The sequence below is a fragment of the Hippopotamus amphibius genome, chromosome 1 (assembly GCF_030028045.1).
Source record: "Hippopotamus amphibius kiboko isolate mHipAmp2 chromosome 1, mHipAmp2.hap2, whole genome shotgun sequence".
Lineage (NCBI taxonomy): Eukaryota > Metazoa > Chordata > Mammalia > Artiodactyla > Hippopotamidae > Hippopotamus > Hippopotamus amphibius.
Window position 1 is genome coordinate 162,485,273 of NC_080186.1, and position 21,931 is coordinate 162,507,203.

At 40.7% G+C, this 21,931-nt stretch overlaps 1 protein-coding gene across 2 annotated transcripts in view; it reads right to left on the bottom strand.

Moving 5' to 3' along the window:
* CTNNA1 (catenin alpha 1) overlaps positions 1–21,584 on the bottom strand; it is a 167,629-nt gene extending 146,045 nt beyond the window's left edge. The window contains exons 1-2 of one of the 2 annotated variants that reach the window (XM_057734013.1): positions 21,455–21,513; positions 9,694–9,849 (exon numbers count right to left, since the gene is read on the bottom strand). The gene's annotated coding sequence lies outside the window, so the exon portion shown is untranslated. Of the gene's footprint in view, positions 1–9,693; positions 9,850–21,454 lie in introns of both variants that reach the window. The other variant, XM_057734012.1, reaches the window with a different exon arrangement.
* Between the last annotated feature and the right edge of the window lie 347 nt (positions 21,585–21,931).

The following is a 21,931-nucleotide window of genomic DNA, read 5'->3' on the forward strand; positions in this document are numbered from 1 at the left end:
TGAGGAGCCCACGCACCACAACGAAGAGGAGCTCCCGCTCGCCACAACTAGAGAAAGTCCATGAGCAGCAATGAAGACCAACACAGCCAATAAAATACATAAATTTATTAAAAAAAAAGAAGTTGTGGAGGGAAAGAATCAAAAGACAACTTAAGTGAAGCTAGCTGCAAGTACATGTGGTCACATTTGGATTTTAATTATTAAACAAGAATAACATACAATTCACTTTCCCAAAGAAATAACACTCATTTTTTTCTTGAAATAAAAAGCTTTCTTGAAAGGAGCCCAGGGAAAAGCACTTAGCACAATCCCTGGCTAGGGAAAGGAACTGGGCCTGAGGACTTGATAACTTTCGAAAACCAGCAAATCAAGGTCCAAACACCATACACATGAATTTTTATTGCTTTAGAATCCATAGCTTGGGCTCAATGAGCAAAACTGGAGACTAGGATGAGAGTTCTGAGCTGAGAGACAGGGCTGCAGGCCACAGGGAGACTGCCAAGGAAGGAAAGCTGTTTGGAGATAACTCGAAGAGGGAACAAGCTGCCCAAGGTGAGCCTACAAGATTTGACCAGCCCAGTCACAGGGAAAAGGGCTTCAGACACTTGGAGAAAAATTAGGATTGCCTTAGAGAAAGAACAACAGTCCCCTGATGATCTGTATACATGTTGATAATAAACATTTTTTAATTCTCCAAAGAAAAGTCTTTTTGGTTTTTTGTTTCCCCAATTACAAAATAATTGCACTTTCTTGTTAACTGGAAAAAAAGGCAGAGTGCAATCGACCCTAACTTCTCCGGGTCTGGGAAGACCACTAGGGGAATAGTAAATGGGAAAAGCATGTGCCCAGCTTCCCATGAGCTCCAGGCAATCTTTATCATGCATACCTAGGGTTAGCAGATCATTCCATCTTCTAAGAGATCCAAACATGCAGATTTCTACATTAAATCTTCCAACTTTAATGTTACAAACTTGTTCCAAAAACTTTTACCACTGCATGGGACAAACGATCATATCTAAGTATTATGTTTGCCCTGTTGGTCACCACTTTGCAATCACTAAAAAAGATTCTCCCCTGAAGTCCTTTCTGATTCTACATTCCCAGAATCCCATATCCTCTTTAGTAATGTCTCTGAGGTCTCCAGCCTCTGCCATAAAAATACAGTAGATTCAGGCTCCCACTAAAGGTGTTAGGCAAAGGACTCAATCACTAACTTCCATTAAGAAACTTGACTGCCATGTATAGATTACTAATGAGAAAAAAATATAAAATGGTACACTTTAAATACACGCAGTTTATTGTATGCCAATCGTATCTCAATAAAAGTTCTAAAAAAGAAAAAAAAAAGAAACTTGATTATACTAACGCTTGAAAATTGAGAACCCACTCACTATGTTTTCGTCTTTCAATAACCATGATGCAAGCAGGCTGCCTTGTGAGGCATCTTTAATCAAAGGCCCTCCCAACAGTGACACCAAATGTTAATAAACTATACTACAGAATCAAGTTATGCTTTTGGTGACCCCAACCCGAAAAGAATTTCAAAAAGTACAGGTAGAACATATAAAATCTAATGAAAATACATTCTCTGGAAAGAACATGGCTCCTGGAACCAGATTCGTCATTTATTTATTCTCTGACCTTGGGCAAGTTACCTCACCTTTCTGGATCTTCAGTTTTCTCATTATGAAATGAAAGGGGTTGAATTCTAAGCTCTCAGTCCTTCTGACTCTGAAATTCTAGTATTCCCTTCATTTAAATGATCTCTCAGTAATCTCTGAATTGTTTCATTAAATGTAACTAATTTTTCCCAGGTTTAGCCTGTGGTATTCCTAGCTGTATTTTCAGTTTACAGATGACAACCATAGGGACTTCCTAGGTGGCGCAGTAGTTAAGAATCCACCTGCCAATGCAGGGGACAAGGGTTCAATCTCTGCCCCAGGAAGATACCACATGCCGCGGAGCAACTAAGCCCATGCGTCACAACTATTGAGCCTACGCTCTAGAGCCCATGAGCCACAACTATTGAGCCCATGTGCCGCAACTACTGAAGCCCACGCATCTAGAGCCCATGCTCTGCAGCAAGAGAAACCACCACAATAAGGAGCCTGCGCACCACAATGAAGAGCAGCCCCCACTCTCTGCAAATAGAGAAAGCCCATGTGCAGCAACAAAGACCCAATACAGCCAATAAATTAATTAATTTTAAAAAAAGATGATAACTATGCTTATGCTTCTTTATATGCCTTAAGTTGCCAGCAAGGTGCTTTATGCAAAGATGTTTTAATGCAGAGCAGACACAGTATTAGTTGAATCAAATTTATGCAATCTGATTTTAAAATATTTACAAGCCTACCAAGACAAAGTTCCTGCCTCAATCTTAGTCATATCCTCTGCTTCTCTACAATTAATGGCATCGTTTAGAGTAGCTAAACAAATAACTTTTAAACTCTTCGCAGTTTCTAGTTTTCCAATTAACTTATAGAGCACTCCTCCACAAGATCTATTACAAAACCTACTAGAGCTGGCCAACCTTAATGAATTACAGCAACCTTAGGTTCTTCCAGGAGGGATCATGCTTAGTGGAACTAAATAAAAAGTTAAACTGTAGTTATTCAGTTTTCATTACCTTATAAACAGTAATCCTGGCTATAAAGCAAAAGTTCACTATAAATTCAGAAAGGGGCAGGGATGGTAGGCGTTTGACTAGTAATCTTCATGATAGAAAGAGAAACGGAGAAGCAACAAGTAGAAAATAAAACCCTTCCAAGGAGGCTGATTGTTGGCAAACTGCCTCATTCATGCAAAGAGCTACATACCTTTACCAAAGACATTAAATGTTCACTTACAACAGAATGGCCACATCATTCTTAAAATGTGTCTTCCAAAGCTTTAGAATAGCCTTACCTAGCTACTCAATGCCAATTTTTTTTAAACAGCAAGGTTAAGTTAATGTAATGTTAGGATGGTTCATTTAAATGCAAATCAGAAAATTTAGAAATTAAAAGTACCCACAGTAATGTTAACTGTCATAGTGCACAAGATATAGGTTTGTGGATTACTCAGTGCAGTCGTAGGGATGCCAGGTTACATCTGCATTCAGAAGAGTTAACACAGCTGTTGGAATCTCAACTCTCAAATCTATGGGTTACTGTCAAAAACACAAGGTAACCCTTGTAAAATTAAGACTCACTTCAACACCTATCTATTTTACTAAATCCACCCCCAAGCCTGTCACTTTCTCCTAAAATGTAATCTCCTAAAATGCAAACTAGGTAGGAATTGGGGGAACAGAGGCAAGAAGGGGTAAGAAAATAAGTATAAAAGCACACATTTATGTAAACAAAAAAATTTGTCCCCCCCCCCCAAATGCACAGTCTCTTTCTAATCACAAGTACAATATCATCATCCAAAAACAAATACACAAAAAACTTAGCCTTGGTCAAACCTGAGAGCCAAAACATAATCAGAGTAAAACATTTCCATCTATGCCAGGGTAGTGGATTACATAAACCAGTGACCCACTCATATACGAATACATTTTATATCAGGCACTTATATGGTATATACTACAAGTTGTCACTCCCCTTTCAGGTATAGAGACCTATAAGAAAAAGGACACTTGGCTAGATCTTTATTATTTCTTAAGGTTATAATTATTATGATCATATCTACTATTTTTTAAGATTATAATTATTTTTAATCATAATAAAACATACCATCACTCCTATGCTGTTTCTTCTCTAGAATATCAAAGGTAATGTGGAAACACAGGGAACAACTGCCGTGCCACAAGCATTGGGAGACACAATGATTACCAAAATCTCTAAGCAAAGGACAAAAGGTAAACCTAAAAAAACAATGTTCAATCCACCATTTAGCCACTCAATCAACAAATATTTTGGTGCCTTCTCTGTAGACCCTATTCGAGACCAAAAACTCTGCCTTCAAGAAAATACACTGTAGTAACAGTATAAATAAGTAAACAAATAAGACAATATCTGTGCTAGAAAGGAAATTAAGCAGGGTAATGGTAATGAAATTAGGGTCCTTCCAAGTGCCTTTCTGTCTGGGTAACGAGCTGAAATCTGAAAGTGAAGGAAGAGCCAATCAAGTGAATTATTTGGGGGAAGAGCATTGCAGGCAGAGGTAACAGAGACAAGGCAGCATATCCCAGGACTTAAAGAGGTCGCCAGTATGGCTGGAGCACAGAGCTCTTAAGAAGAGGTGAGAGATCAAGTGAAGGAAAAAACAAAAACAAGCTCCAGAGCTGCTGAAGTAACAGTTTGCAGTGTGGTCTAGATATCTATGATTGTTTACTTAGCTTCCACTCCACACAGTTCAGACCATTAACAATGGAAGTGTTTAAGAGAAAACTGCACTAAGCCCTCATAATAGACAACTGATTATGGATGCACAGCAAGTCCCTGTTTCCATAAGAAACTGGATGACTCTGGTCTGAAAAACAAAGATGAAACCAGCATCTGGGCTGGAAGCACAAGAGAAAAGAGAGACAAAAGGGAAAAGAGGGTTTTGTTTTACAACAATGGGACTAAAAGGCAGAGAAACTTCTCACACAGCTGAGAAGTGCACAGCAGGAAGAGGACTGTACTCTTATTGGAGAACCAGGAGAAAAGATTCCTGAACTTGACTAGAGTCTAGGAAGTTACCCAGACTGAGTGAGAAAATAATTGTCTCTAAAACTTGTAGTATATACCTTTGATGGCCTAGTTTGTCATTCATGCGTCAATGACTGACCAATCACCACATCCTGGGGATACTGCTAGGTGCCAGGGACACAAAGACTAATTAGAAATCCCTACCAGATCATCACAGCAAGTAATTATTAAGTACAATAGGAAAAAGGTGCCTTTAAATGGAACAATCTGGCAGATGCCACTTAATCACAAGTGTTTAAACTTAGCGTCACCACCAGTGGAACAACCTGACAATCATTTCAGTGCCGTGAGAAAGGTACATCATCACATATGTACTGTTCTTGCCAAAAGTGGAAACAATGGGACAAATCCAAACTGTGGACATTCTATAAAACCGGCTTAAACTCTTCAAAAATGTCAATGTCATTGGGGAAAAAAAGACTGAAAAGCAAAACTAAAGAGATACAGGGGACTTCCCTGGTGGTTCAAGTGGTTAAGACTCCGTGCTCCCAATGCAGGGGGCCCAGGTTTGATCCCTGGTCAAGGAATTAAATCCCATATGCCACAACTGAAGATCCCACGTGCGGCAACAAAGATCCCATATGCCGCAACACATGGCCTGGCACAGCCAAATAAATAAACAAATGTTAAAAAAGGAAGAATATAATTTGGAGGAAAAAAAACTAAAGAGATACAACAACTAAATGAGGTATGGGATCTTTTACTGATTCCTGGATTTAAAAAAAAAAAAAAAAAAACTATGAAGGACATCACTGGGACAACTGGTGGAATTTAATATGAATATGGACTGTACACGAGATCAGTACTCTTCTGGGAATCGTGTTAAAAGGCAAATTCTGAATCTGTAGATCTAGGGTAATACGTTAGAGTCTACATTTCTCAAAAGTTCCTAGGGAGGGCTTCCCTGGTGGCTCAGGGGTTAAAAATCCACCTGCCAATGCAGGAGACACGGGTTTCAGCCCTGCTCCAGGAAGATCCCACATGCCGCACAGCGACTAAGCCCGTGCACCACAACTACTGAGCCTCTGCTCTAGAGCCCATGAGCCACAACTACGGAGCCCACGGGCTTCAACTACTGAAGCCTATGTGCCTAGAGCCTGTGCTCCACAACAAGAGAAGCCACCGCAGTAAGAAACCCACAAACCGCGAGGAAGAGTAGCCCCTGTTCACCACAACTAGAGAAAGCCCGAGCGCAGCAACAAAGACCCAGCACAGCCAAAAACAAAACAAATAAATAAAATAAATCTTTAAAATAAATAAATAAAAATAAAAGTTCCTAGGGAGAGCAGACACTGGTTCTTGGACCACTCTTTAAAAGAAATCATGTAACTATATCAATGTAAAATTTCTTATATATTGTAGTTAACTAAGTAAGGCAATGTCCTTACTCTTAGCAGTTACATGCTAAAAAACTTAGGGGTGAAATACTTGGTGTCTGGAGTTTACTTTCAAGTTCCTCAGAGAAAAGTTTATATAGAGTAATGGAGCAGATGTGAAAAATGTTAACAATTGATGAAACTAGGTGAACTGATGAATCAAGTGCTCCTTGTATTACGCTTTCAACTTTTCTGCACATTTGAAGAATTTCCAAAAAAGCTGGAGGAAACGCTCACAGTCTAGAAAGAAAAACAGTTACAATACAACAGAAAGTATAAAGTTGTAAAGTGATCCATCAGTGCAAAGAGGAGCTTGCAGGAAAGAATCCCCAATGGCCAGAGTCCTCACTGAGGATCTGATGTACTGGGAGGGAGGGAGGGAGGGAGAACTTTGGCACCTTCCCTTTGGCACCTTCCGAGAACCACAAGTGTGAATGAAAACTATAGACAGTGAAATGGCAGATAAGGCTGAAAGATAAGCAAAGAAATTAAGAAGGCATTAGAGGTTCTTTCTTAACTTAAAAATACCGTCCTATAATACTTGAGAAAAAAACCCCACAAAGACAAAGGAGAAAACCCCACCTCTTACAGTAACCATAGTAAAGACCAAAAGCTGACAGCAAAAGCCTTCTGGCCAGAGCAGCACTTTCCCAATCTAAAGGACTTGATGCACACAACTGGAGAGCTCAGTTCCTCAAACCTCTGAAGGCCCAGGCCAAGTATTTTCCTCCCCATCTATTCCCCCATGGCCCTCCTCATCTCCACTGACCAAAGCGCCACCAACCAGGTCCCCTAGAAGGAGACTCTAGGCCCCTTTCCTCTTCTTCCCTCCCCTCCTCTGCACCTTAGTAAATATCTCACTCTACTAACCCTTCCCATTCTCGGGAGTCCTCATTTCCAATCACTCTCCAGACAGCTCCAGTTATCATCATGGAATCAATTCCCCTCTGAAAAAAAATGTGGGATTGCTTCCCCACCATAGGCAGGATGAAGACGGAACTCCTAAAAAAAAAACAAACCTTACCCACACTGGCCTGTCAACCTCATTACTCTTGCCTCCACTCCAAACTCTTCTCGATAATGCATGTCTTCAGACCTTTATACAATCCCTATCCTCTGCCCAGAAGCAGCCCTCCAGACTTTTCCACCTTCCTTCAAGGCTCACACAAATGTCCTCTTCTTTCACAGAGCTGTTCCCTCTTTTCTGGGTTCCCCGATCACTTTACAAGCATTTCTATTACAACACTTGCCACATGGCACGATATCAGTGTGTCCGTCTCCCATAAAGCTGAGAGCTCCTTTGAGTACAGGGATCATGTCTTTTTTGAGCATGGTAACTTTCTAACAACATTCTATAAATGATTAACTGAATTGGCTTCACTGTTTTTAGGTTTCATCTAGCAACACCAACCGACAATGTGGAAAGAACTAAGAAATGAAATATCTCTCTTCCATTATAGATTAGCAAAATAGGTATAGACTGCTAATTCTCACCTATCAGTGATATTACTAAAGGTAATGCCATTAGTTTGTAAACTTCTTGAGTTTAGCAATGGTGACTTACACATTCTTAACACCTCCCCCAGCACATGCTTTAAATGAGAGGCCTAAGTGCATTGTATTTAACTGAACCCTTCCCCCTGCAATTGAGATACAGTAAACTAAACACTGCCTTAGACCCTAACTCAATAAAGATACCTAGAAAACATCACCTCTTTCATTGGTCTTAATGACCCCAAAGATGCTTAAACTTCTCTCAAGAGTTGCCATCCTCCATTTGCTTGAGGTTTCCCCCTCCTCCCAAGGGATCAAGCTCACATTTCACTTATCCACTTCTGTGCAAAATGACAGGTTTCTAAAGATACACTTCAAAGTCAGTCCAGAGCTTTTCTGAGAACATGATGACCCCAGGTCCAAGGAAGCAAGAAAATGAGAACAGATGATTTTAAGAAACCTTTGCCAATTTAGAGATCCCCAGGAACAGAAAACCCCCATGAACACTGACTCCTCAGTAACAGTAACTTACCCTCTCAGCTCTTATTCAGTGCACTATCATTTTTCACAAACCACAATTAAGAGTCTAGATTAATATTGAAATATTTAACATAATGAAATATTCAACACACCATGAAAGAACAGTAACAACGCATCCTTACTTAGAAACAAAGCATGACCTTCACAGAGCAAATGGACTATTAGCAAAGGCTCCTATTCTTCACGTAACTTGAAATGGGTCACAGTGAATGCGTTTTCTGAGTTATGACAGCACTTTCAGTTTCAGGAACAGTCTGCAGCCTAACCCAATAAACCAGTACAAGATTATGTAATCTGCTAATTAACTGGGCTTCCAACTCACTCTTCAATTCATAATATCTAATACTAACAAAATAAAATAAACTATAGTAATAAAACATTTTCAAAATACAACTGCTGATACACTTACTTATGACAGTATTTAATGAAATCTCAGAAGAAAAAGAGGGAAATCCACAGATCAATATAATGAAACGGCACAGCCAAAATGAAGTAATCCAGACAAGAACCTTTAAATTAGCAGTTAAGGAATAACATCAGTTATCTAACACTAAAATTAAGTTGGATTAATTTATTTCATCATGAAAATTTAATGCAAATGATAATTTTTTCTTCTGTAAAGCCCTCAGTCTTTTTTTTTAATTCTTACAGATGATGGTGGGAATATAAGTTGGTACAGTCACTACGGAAAACAGTATGCCGGGTCCTCAGAAAACTAAAAAATAATTACCATATGATCCAGCCATCCCACTCCTGGGAATATGCCCAGACAAAACTATAATTCAAAAAGATAGGGACTTCCTTGGCGGTCTAGTAGTTAAGACTCCAAGCTACCAATGCAGGTAGCATGCAGGTGACACAGGTTCAATCCCTGCTCAGAGAACTAAGATCCCACATACCATGCAGCACCACCAAAAAGATAAAAAAGGATTTAAAAAAAAAAATACATGCGCCCCTATGTTCATAGCAGCACTGTTCACAATGGCCAAAACATCGACACAACCTAAATGTCCATCAACAGATGAATGAATAAAGATGTGGTACATATATACAATGGAATACTATGCAGCCATAAAAAAGAACAAAATGCCATTTGCAGCAACATAGATGCAACTAGTCAGTAACATACTAAGTAAGTCAAGACAAAGACAAGTACCAGAAGATATCACTTACATGTGGAATCTAAAATATGGCACAAATGAACCTATGTACAAAACAGAGAATCACAGAGAACAGACTGGAGGTTGCCAACGGGCAGGGGAGGAGGGGGAGGGATGGACTGGGAGTTTGGGGTTGGTAGATGCAAAGTATTACATTTAGAATGGATAAACAACAAGGTCCTAATGTAAAGCACAGGGAACTGTATTTAATACCCTGTGATAAACCATAATGGAAAAGAATATTAAAAAAAAAAATTCTTAAAGATGAAAATTATAACTTCCACAATTCCCTCTCTTCTTTCATTACAATGGGAACACTGAACAGATGACAAGAAATTTTAAAAATCTAATCACACTACTCATACAATACTTGTTCCCAATGATCAAATGTTTGTTACAAATATTTAGAATAACACTCAAAGTTGCCTTTCAAACTGTATTTACCTTATATTCATTGCTCCAAACTTGCAGCCAGTTGAAAAAAACACAAATTAAATCCCAATCAAAAGGGGGTTTGATAGATGACAGCCCATCAACAAGTAAACAGAAATGTATACTAATTTCAAGCTCCATTAGAAATGGCATTGGGGGTATGCTTGCCTATGGAGAGAGAAAGTTTAACAGTTATAAAAAAAAAAAACTAAAGGGGAAAATAATGAACATTTAGAGGCTCCAACAGAGAAAGGGCAATGCTGAAGCTTTATTCTGAAGCACGGTTATTTCTGCACACTCTGAACTTTCAATAATGGATAAATTTAGCATAGTGCTCTTGCAAGTGAGCAGAACAGCATGAGACAGGGCAAGTCAAGCCAGACTGTTCACCACCCTACAAAGTTTGGCCCATTCAGCCCAGGCCCACAACATGGGGAGGCTGGGCCGACCACCACACTGCACAAACACCCTTATGGTCTGGAAGCAAGCACACAGGCACCTAAGCAAATTTTAGGAACTGTTGCTCTGTAAGACTCTCTGCAATGCCTGATGTGTTTAACTTTCTTTCTTAAGAGAGAACAGAAGGTTCTAATAAGTCTTTTTTTCTCTTAATAAATTTATTTATTCATTTTATTGGCTGTGTTGGGTCTTTTTTGCTGTGCGCGGGCTTTCTTTTCAGTTGTGGTGAGTGGGGGCTACTCTTTGCTGTGGTGCGCGGGCTCATTGCCGTGGCTTCTCTTGTTGTGGAGCACAGGCTCTAGGCGCATGGGCTTCAGTAGTTGCAGCACATGGGCTCAACAGTTGTGGCTCGAGGGCTCTAAAGCGCAGGCTCAATAGTTGTGGCGCACAGGCTTAGTTGCTCCACGGCATGTGGGATCTCCCTGGAGCAGGGCTAGAACCCGTGTACCCTGCATTGGCAGGTGGATTCTCAACCACTGCGCCACCTAGGAAGCCCAGTACTAATAAGTCTTAAATCTTCCAACACATAAGGTATAACCAGACTTCCTTTAAGACTTCTAAGTGTGTGGCTTCATAGTCACTCAAGAGGAAAAAATGATGTGGGCTGGAAAAGCAGAAAGAATAATTGATTTCACGTTTTTCACTGTTTATACAGAAGATCAAACCAGCAAAATACATATTTTTTGAATGAATTTATTCTTACCTCTTTATTTTTTCACTTTTTATATGCAGTAAAATTCACTCTAATATACTACTCTATGACTTTTGACAAACTCAAACAGTTGTGTAATCACCTCCATAATCAAGAGATAGAACGGTTAAAAAATTTTTTTAGATAAATAAATTTATTTTTGGCTGCATTGTGTCTTCATTGCTGCACGTGGGTTTTCTCTAGTTGCAGAAAGCAGGAGCTACTCTTCGTTGCGGTGTGGGAGCTTCTCATTGTGGTGGCTTCTCTTGTTGCAGAGCATGGGCTCTAGGCGACCAGGCTTCAGTAGTTGCAGCACATGGGCTTCACCAGTTGTGCCTCACAGGCTCTAGAGCGCAGGCTCAGTAGTTGTGGCACACAGGCTTAGTTGCTCTGCGGCATGTAGGATCTTCCCAGACAAGGGCTTGAACCCATGTCCCCTGCATTGGCAGGCGGATTTGTAACCAGTGCGCCACCAGGGAAGTCCCAAGATATTATTTTATTTTCACAATAGCACACACATATAACTAAACCATAGACTATAAATGTACAAGATTATTCACTTCAAGGGCAAATTTGGCATCAACTTACTGCAAAGCTACTGTAATCAAAATACTGTGGTTCTGGCATAAAAACAGACACAGATCAATGGAACAAAATAGAGAGCCCAGAAACAAACCCTCTCATAGTCAAATAATTTTCGACAAGGGTGTCAAAACTATTCAATGAGGAAAGGGCAGTATTTTCAATAAGTGGGGCTGAGAAAACTGGATATCCACATGTAAAACAATCAAGTTGGCCTCTCTTACCTAATATTATATACAATAACTCAGAATGGATCAAACATCTAAATGTAAGAGTTAAAACTATAAATCTCTTAGGAAAAAAATCGCAGGGCAAAAGTTTCATGACACTGGATTTGGTAATGATTTCTTGGATATGACAAAGACACAGGTAACAAAAGAAAAAAATAGATACATTAAACTTCATCAAAATGAAAACTTTTGTGTATCAAAGGACATTATCAACAGTGAAAAGGCAACCCAGACAAAAGAAAATAATTGCAAAACATATGTGAAAAGAGATTCGGATCCAGAATATACAGAGAACTAAAACTCAACAACCTAAAAAAAAAAAAAACAAAACTCAACGATGTGCAAAACACTTGCATAGACATCTCTCCAGAGAAATACAAACTGCCAGTAAACCCATGAAAAGATACTCAATATCACTAATCATTTGGGGAATGCACATCAAAACTATAATGAGATACCATCTCACATTCATTAGGATGGCTACTATCAAAAAAATACAAAAAAACAGAGAATAACAAGTGTTGGTAAGGATGTGGAGTGCTGGCTGGAATGCAAAATGGTACAGCCACTTTGGAAAGCAGTATGGCAGTTTCTCAAAAAGTTAAAAAAAAAAAATTGGGGCTTCCTAGGTGGCTCAGTGGTTGAGAATCCGCCTGCCAATGCAGGGGACACAGGTTCGAGCCCTGCTCCAGGAAGATTCCACATGCCGCGGAGCAACTAAGCCCGTGAGCCTTAAAAAAAAAAAAAAAAGTTAAAAATAAATGTACCAAATAAACCAGCAATTTCACTTCTGGGTTTATATCCAAAAGAACTGAAAGCAGTGTCTCGAAGAGATATTTGTACACCCATGTTCATAGCAATACTATTCACAACAGAACTAATCAAATGCTCATTAATGAATGAATAAACTGGGATATATATAAAATACTATTCAGCCTTTAAAAAGGAAAGGAAATTCTGACATATGCTACAACATGGATGGACCCTGAGGACCTTATGCTAATTAAAATAAGCTAGTCACAAAAAGACAGTAAGATTCCACTTGTATGAGGTACCTGGAGTAGTCAAAGAGACAGAAAGCAAGGTGGTTGTCATGAGCTGGGGTAAGGGGGTAATGGGGACTTGGTTAATAAGTATAGTTTATTTATTTGTTTGTTTATTTGTTTAGACTGCATTCAGTTTTCACTGCTGTGCGTGGGCTTTCTGTAGTTGCTGAGAGCAGGGGCTACTCTTCATTGCAATGAGCTTCTCATTGCGGTGGCTCCTCTTGTTGCGGAGCACAGGCTCTAGTCGCGTGGGTTTCAACAGTTGTGGCACGTGGGCTAAGTAGTTGTGGCTCACATGCTTAGTTGCTCTGTGGCATGTGGGATCTTCCCAGACCAGCGATCAAACCTGTGTTCCCTGCACTGGCAGGCAGATTCCTTTTTTTTTTTTTAAGCTCTTTATTGCAAAATAATTGCTTTACACTCTTGTACCAATTTTTGAGGTACACCAAAGTGAATCAGCTGTATTTATACATATATCCCCATATCCCCTCCCACCTGCGACTCCCCCCCCACCCTCCCTGTCCTGGCCCTCTAAGGCATCACCCATCATTGAGTTGATCTCCCTTTGTTATACAGCAACTTCCCACTAGCTATCTATTTTACATTTGGTAGTGTATATATGTCTATGCTACTCTCTCACTTCGTCCCAGCTTCCCCTTCGCCCCCTCCCTCCCAACCCCATGTCCTCCAGTCCATTCTCTGCATCTGCATCTTTATTCTTGCCCTGTTACTGGGTTCATCAGTATCATTTTTTTTTTTTTTTTTAGATTCCATATATATGAGTTAGCATACAGTATTCGTTTTTCTCTTTCTGGCTTACTCCACTCTGTATGACAGACTCTAGGTCTATCCACCTCATTACATATAGCTCCATTTCATTCCTTTTCATGGCTGAGTAATACTCCATTGTATATATATGCCATACCTTCTTTATCCATTCATCTGCTGATGGGCATTTAGGTTGCTTCCATGTCCTGGCTATTGTAAATAGGGCTGCAATGAACATTATGGTACATGTTTCCTTTTGGATTATGGTTTTCTCTGGGTATATGCCCAGTAGTGGGATTACTGGATCATATGGTAGTTCTATTTGTAGTTTTTTAAGGAATCTTCAAATTGTTTTCCATAGTGGCTGTACCAACTTACATTCCCACCAACAGTGCAGGAGAGTTCCCTTTTCTTCACACCCTCTCCAACATTTATTGTTTCTAGATGTTTTGATGATGGCCATTCTGACTGGTGTGAGGTGATACCTCATTGTGGCTTTGACTTGCATTTCTCTGATGATTAGTGATGTTGAGCATCTTTTCATGTGTTTATTGGCCATCTGTATGTCTTCTTTGGAGAAATGTCTATTTAGGTCTTCAGCCCATTTGTGGATTGGGTTATTTGCTTTTTTGGTATTAAGCTGCAGGAGCTGCTTGTATATTTTGGAGATTAATCCTTTGTCCGTTGCTTCGTTGGCAAGTATTTTCTCCCATTCTGAGGGTTGTCTTCTTGTCTTGTTTATGGTTTCCTTCACTGTGCAAAAGTTTTTAAGTCTCATTAGGTCCCATTTGTTTCTTCTTGATTTTATTTCCATGATTCTAGGAGGTGGGTCAAAAAGGATCTTGCTTTGATGTATGTCATAGAGTGTTCTGGTAGGTGGATTCTTAACCACTGCACTACCAGGGAAGCCCAATGGGTATAGTTTTAATTTTACACGATTAAAAGACTTCTGGAGATAGTGATGACTGCATAATACGAAAGTACTTAATACTACTGAACTATACATTTTTAAATGGTTATGTTGGTAACTTTTATATGTATTTACCACATTTTTTTTTAAGATAAAAAGGAAGGGAAGAAAATTCTGACACATGCTACAACATAGATGAACCTCAAAGACTAAGTGAAATAAGCCAGACAAAAAAGAACAAATATATGATTCCACTTATATGAGATACCTAGAATAGGCAAATTCATAAAGAAAAAAAAAGTAGAGAAGAGGTTACCAGGGGCTGGGAGAGGGCAGGATGGGGAGTTACTGTTAAATGAGTAGAGCTCCTGTTAGCAATGATGGAAAATTATGAAAATGGATGATGATGATGGTTGCACAATACTGTAAATGCACTTAATGCTTAAAAATAGCGAAAATGGTACATTTCGTTATGTATATTTAACCCCAATTTTTAAAAACATTCTTTTAAGACTACCAAATCTTTTCCCCTGGGAATTCCACTTCTAAGAAGCCCCATAAGAAGTAAGGATGGGCAAAAGATTCAGCTACAAATTAAAGCAGCTCTGGAAGCAAACTAAACATCCAACAGAGGACTGATTAAAGAAGGTATATTGGAACAGTAGCGGATCATTAATATGCTATGTTAACACTGTGCGATTAACCATATTTCATCAATTCTAAAGCATACATATTTTACATCTTTAAGTCTCTAAAATCTGGATGTGTCTTACAATTGATGGCATTTCCTAGTTTATTTGGCAGTGTTTATTTTCTCTTAGCAATACATAAAATAAGGGTTAATCTTAATGCTATTAATAGGGAAAATGTTCAAGTATGATAAATGGACAGCAGATTACAAAAGAGCAAATAAAGTAAAATCTAGTTTTTATGAAAGTTATACATAGTCAATACACATATCAGAAAAAATATCAGAGGATGTACACCAAAATGTTAACAGTGTTTATCTCTAGGTGCTATAAATGTTTTTCTTTTTTGAATAAAGTTTACTTTTTTTGTTGTTGTTTTTAATCTTTTGGCTGTACCAAGCAGCATGTGGGATCTTATTCCCTGACCAAGGATCAAACCTGCACCCCATGCATTGGAAGTTCGGAGTCTTAACCACTGGACTGTCAGGGAAGTCCCAATAGTTTTATTTTTTTTAAAAACTTAAATAAACTGGATGTAAAGCCACGCTGCCTCCACCCCCATATCAATCTAGCACAATCCTATATAAAGCATATCTACTCATATTAGATATGAGTCAGGTATCACAAAAGACTGAAAGATACAAAAGAATGTAATCGCCTTGAAGGAGCTCAGCAAGTAGCAAAAAAATTTATGGTTCACAAGAGTCTTTAGGAAGGTAAATCAGCAACTCAGTGCTATGTAAATAATTGAACTAGTGCACTGGTTTTACTGATAAGACAACTTAATATGGACAAAAACATGTCCTGTCCAGCACTCCATAACTAAAAGAATAAATAAGCATTTTATCACGTTACACATTAAAATAAATATCCTTTACGTCACCTTATTCATTACACAGATGACAAGGTTCAAACTCTCCAGTTGAGACTCATAAGATTAAAAACTCCTAAAAGCAGGTTATCATCATAAATCATCAGCTAATAGACACATAATCAATGACAAATTAGCAAGAGCAGGAAACACCCTATCATATAATTATTGTTATGACATTTTAAGAACTACATTTTAAAAAAATTCTTTTCATAAGTTTTCTTTCCTCACTATGTGCTCACTTTATTGCAGGGTAAAGTGGCTACAATAAAAAATTCAGTTCCTGCCCTCAAAGTAGCCACAGTTCACCTGAGGGGAAGGGGAGGACACAGGGAAAAGCTCTATGACACTGGATTAGGCAATGATTTCTCAGAAGATACCAAAAGCATGAGATGAGCAACAAAAAACAGATAAACTGGACTTGATAAAAATTTAAAACTTTTTTTTACATCAAAGGACATATCGACAGGGTGAAACTGACAGAAAATACTGCAAGTCCTATATTTAATAAGTGGTTAACAGCCAGAATATACAAAGAACTCCTATAACTCAACAAAAACAAACAAACAAAAAAACAAACAATTAAAATGGCCAAAGGACCTGAATACAGGTTTCGTCAAAAAAATTTACACAAATAACCAATAATCACATGAAAAACGCTCAACATCACTAAACATTAGAGAAAGGCAAATCAAAACCACAATGAAACATCAACTCACATCCATTAGGACAACTATTATTAAAAAGTAAATAATTTTTTTTAACTAAAAAACAGAAAATAACAAGTGTTGGTGAAAATGTGGAAAACATGGAACACTTTACACATTGCTGTTAGGAATGTAAAATAACATAGCTACTGCAGAAAACAGCATGGCAGTTCCTCAAAAATTTAAGCACAGAATTACCATACCAAATAACCCAGATATTCCACTTCTAGGTATATACCCAAAAGAACTGAAAGCAGGGACACAGACACATATTTGCACACCTATGTTCACAGCAGCATTATCCACAATGGCCAAAATATGGAGGCAACCCAAGTGTTCATCAATAGATGAATTGATAGTGGAATACTACTTAACCTTAAAAAGGAAGGAAATTTTGACACATGCTACAACATGGGTGAACCTTGAAGGCATTAAGCTAAGTAAAATAAGCCAGGTACTTAACTTAGTCAAATTCAAAGAGACACAAAGTACAATGGTAGTTGCCAGTGGGCTGGGGGGACAGGAAATGGAGAGTTATTGTTTAATAGATATGGAGTTTCAGTTTAGAACAATGAAAAATTTTTCTGGATACAGATAGCAGTAGTGATTACACAATAATGTGAACGTACTTAATGCCACTGAAGTGTACACATAAAGATAATTTAAATGGTAAGTTTTGTTATGTATATTTTATTTTTAAAAAACAGTGAGAATGTCATAATCGGGTGCAAATTTTAGGATTTCAGATAAGTTAAAGACCACTTTCAGCAATGATGATCAATGTCTCAATAGAAAAAGCATATCAATCAGCCTTCAGATGGATAGCATTTGTGTCAGAAAAGGATGGAGCATTCCAGAACAAACGTCTGGCAGATGCAGAGACATGTACCCACAATTCACAACAGAAAATAAGGCTGTAAAATAAGTTAGGGCCAGGACTTAGAAGGTGTTGAGTGCCAATCTAAGATTCTGACTAGTGCAGCAACAAGACAGAAGTGCATTTCCCAAAAGAAGAATGAGTACTGCTTACATGTAAAAGACTGAATGGTGGGGAAATAAGACTGAATGGTGGAGGGGAAGATAATAAAAAATTCAACTAACTTTAGCAAACACTTACAGAGCAACAACAATGTACCAAATTCTCAGATTATAAAAACTGAAGGGAGAGGAGGGGTAGGTAGTGACTGCAAAGGGATTTCTAGAGTACCGGTAATTTTCTGTTTCTTCTGGATGGTGGATATGGGTGGTGGTCACTCAATCAATTCATTAAGCTGGTACTCCTATAATTTGAGTACTTTTCTAGATGTATGTTATACTTTAATTTTTTTAAGTTTTATTAAAAATAAAGGCTAAGACCCAACTTTTAAGAAACCCCCAACTGAGAGGAAGTAATCCATAAAAATATTTACCAAACAACATGTAAAATGCAACCACAGAATATGTACAAAGTACCCAAGAAGCACTGAGATCCAAGAGAAAACCCAGAGGCACTGACGTCTAAGGTGGGCTTTAAAGAACAAACTAGTTTGCCAGACGGATGAGGAAAAGGAAAAAATATGAAAAAGGCACCAAAGCAAACAACAGATCAATTTATCCATAGAACAAGTAGTTTTGATAGTTCAAAGATAAGAAGATAATGTAAACTAGAAGCAGAGAGAAGGGAAAACAGGAATTTATGTAAGAGGAAGACCAGATGGAAAGGATTTCATCTGATTAGATCTGGATGGACAGGAATAAGAATGGAATGAGGATGGTTCTCAATTTGCCCCAAACGGCAATTTGGTAATCAAGGCTCTCCATAATATGACTGTTGCTTCATCTGTCACAGTTCCAACCACAAGCCAGACTCCAGACAGAAAAGACTCCTTCCTCCTTTATTCAACGTACATCTAATTATTTCTTTAATCTCCAGGCCAGGTACCATGCCAAAGGCTAAGGCTGGACTTTCCAGCTGGAAAGGCAAAACAGGGATATCAATAACAAGGTATAGTACAATGGAGGACACCACCTGGTGGGAAGAGGTTTGCTACCAGAAAGGAAAGTGCTAGCTTGAGTCTTGTGACAGGACTTAGAGCTCATCATAAAAGTGATCAAGGGGACTTCCCTGGTGGTTGAGGCTCCATACGCCCAATGCAGCGCGGGAGGGGGAGTGGGGGAAGGTTCAGTCCCTGGTTGGGGAACTGGACCCCCCATGCATGCTGCGACTGGGAGTTCGCATGCTGCAACTAGGGAGCTGGCAAGCCGCAACTGAGGAGCCACCGGCCACCGCTAGGGCCCGGTACAACCAATTCAATTCAATTAACATTAAAAAAAAGTGATGGAGTACAAATTGGTGGGTGTGGGGCAGCAAGGTGCATCACTGAGCAAACAACAGTAACAAATAATCCTAGGCTCCTACAACCAATTTATAAGTAGGACCTATCTCATTTCTCCAAAATGTCGCTCCCTTTTTCCCACCACCTTCACTCTCACCATCTTCCTAGCTCAACTCCCTACTTCCACTGGCACACAAATACAAGCCTTGCAAGCACTAGCCTAAGTGATCTTCTTAAAAAGGAAATCTGATCATGAAACTCCCTACAATGGCTTCTTACAGCTCTCAGAAGAAAATCCAAACATGTGACCTGGAGTTTCCTGGCAATCTCCTGTGAGGCCTTCTCCCCACCCTCAAGCTACACAAGTCAGTCTTCCCTAAGGTCTCTAAACACAAGGAGTTCTTTCTTGTCTCAAGACCTTTACACAAGCAGAAGACCCTGTTCCCTCCGTCCAGATCTTCATCAGCACACAAACCACTGCCCCCAACAACCAAGACTGTCATGTCTCATACCACTGTTACTTTCTCAAAGAAATCCTAGAACTCTGCCAGTCTATATTTGGTTTCGGTCTAAAGAAGAAAAAGTCTCATTTTGGTCCTCTTGAGTTTGAAAAGCCCCTGGGACACCCAAGCAGCTCTCTGGTGCACAGCTGATCATGTGGATCAGGTGAGACATCTGCACTCAAAATAGAAGCTTCCACTTTAGCATAAGTTTGATGACAGGGAGACTGCACAGAGAAGTGATTCTCAACTTGGAGGGAGAAGGCACCCCTGATCTCTAAGCTACCATATGGAATGAGATGTTACCAATGGAAGCAGGGTGATACCACATCAACTGTGTGAAGGACTGAGCTATGTTGGATAGAATCCTGGATATGAGTGTACTGAATAACAACAAAAGACTGAGAAACAACAGCCAAAAGTATAAGGAAAACCAGGAGAGATTTATATCCCAATTCCACAAACTCCTTTGCCTTTTTATGCTTCCTCCTGACCAAACCCTACTCCTGTTTCATCCAGTTCAAATGCCGTCTCCTCCTGGAAGCACTCTGGTTTTAACCAAACAAAACTTATTAGCCCCCTCTCCATACCTCCACCAGTTTCTATCATTATTAGCATGTAAGACTGACCCATGCACAAATTTCTCATCAGTACTATTATGGTACCAAACGCCATCAGCCTTGCACTACATACACCTGGGGTGTGTGTCTCTCTTCCTTATTACACTGTGAGCTCTTGGGGGCAGAATCCCTTAAAAAAGTGGATAAAAAATTTTTAACTTGGTAAAAGCCAAAAAGGGTAAATAATTGGGCAGAGGCTATGGGTAATTTCTCAACCCCTTCCTCTTGTAAAACAAAATAACAGATCCTAATTAACTTGATTTATAAATTCATACTTTCCTAAGTAACATACATGCGTACAGTCTTTAAAAATCAGTTAAACAAAATATCCTCTCATAGAAATGCCTATCCTGTTACAATACAATGATGTAATCATTTCCATCCTCATAAACATGAAATGCCCTTAATTTAGTTGAAAGACTTAACATAACTTACTCTTCTAACATATCTTACTCTTTTTAAATTATTCGAAGTTTTGTACAAAACAAACACCAAAAAAATGTTACAAAGACGCAGGAGTACATAAGAGGGTGTCAGTCCTGGATCTGAGCCAAGTGCCGCCTGCATTACTGGGAAGCCATTCCTGCCAAGCCAAGGTTAGGCATTCAGTCAATATTTTTTCCAACAAGTGCTTCGCACAGGCACACTCCTTTAAAAGTCAACAACAACAACAAAAAGATTCCAACGCTACTCGTGGAAACTAGGACTAATCAGAGTTAAGTGCGCCCAATTAACCAGCACAAGAAGTCTGAGTAATTTCACAACGAAGGTTAACACGGTGCACGCCGAAAGTCCACACGGGTGTGGCGCCCCTTCCCAGCCAGGCTGTGTCAGAGAAAGGGCCAAACTTTCACATTCGCTCGGGCCGAGGACGCGGGGCTGCGGGCCCAACAGACGTCCAGTCCACCTGACGGGGAAATTTCGGTGGCGGGGGAGAGGGGCGACCACAGAAACCACAAACCACAAGTACTTCCATGGAAAAAACTCCCGGACACACCCGCACCAGGAGCAACGCGCAGACTCTTTCCCACAAGGAAGGCAGCCGAGGGGGCCCAGCGCGGGCCTGGCGCGCGCACCGAGCCCACTTGAACAAAGTTTAGGAACCGGGAGAAACTTTCGAGAGAGGAAGCGGCGCGGGGCCGGCCGCCCTCTCTGCTCCAGTCGCCGCGGCCCCTCAACTTCCCGAGCGCCAGGAAGAGCCGGCCCCTCCCGCCCCGCCGGGGCCCAGGCCGGGGGCCCCACAGGGAAAGCGGGCCGGAGGCCGCACCGCCGCCTCCCCCGAGCCCGATTCCGGGCAGGGTCGCGGAGGTGGCCGCGCCCGGCCCGCCCACCCGAGGAGCCCCGCTGCCCGGCAGGGGAGCCCGCACCCGCACGAAGACAATTACCTGCGGCCAGTGGGCGAGCGCAGGAGAACTCCCGAGGCCAGAAGCCGACGGCCGCCGCTTTGTCTCGCCTGGTCCGGCTCCCGGGAGGAAATGGGCCGCCCTGCGCCCCCGCCCCCGGCCCGCCCCCCGCCAGCGGCCCCCGCCCCGCGGCCCGGGCCCCGCCCGCCCTTCCCAGCACCTCCCTCCGGCGCGCTCTTCCCGGCGCCTCCTGCTGCCGCCCAGCTTTCCCTGTCCTCGCTGCGGGGGCGAGCCCTCGACTAAAGAGCGTGGCGGTGCCGGGCCCGGACCCCCAGTAGGACCTCTTGCTCTCCGTCCCTCACCCCTGAGTTACTTAATCCCAGGCCCCTACTGACCTAGGGATGGGAGTGACCCCCGAGAGGAAGGAGAAGCGCTGACTCCTGGAACAGCCCGCGAGCGGGGGAGGGCAGGTGAGTCACCGCTCCGCGCACAGGTGAGTCCCCGGGCGCGGCCGGCTCA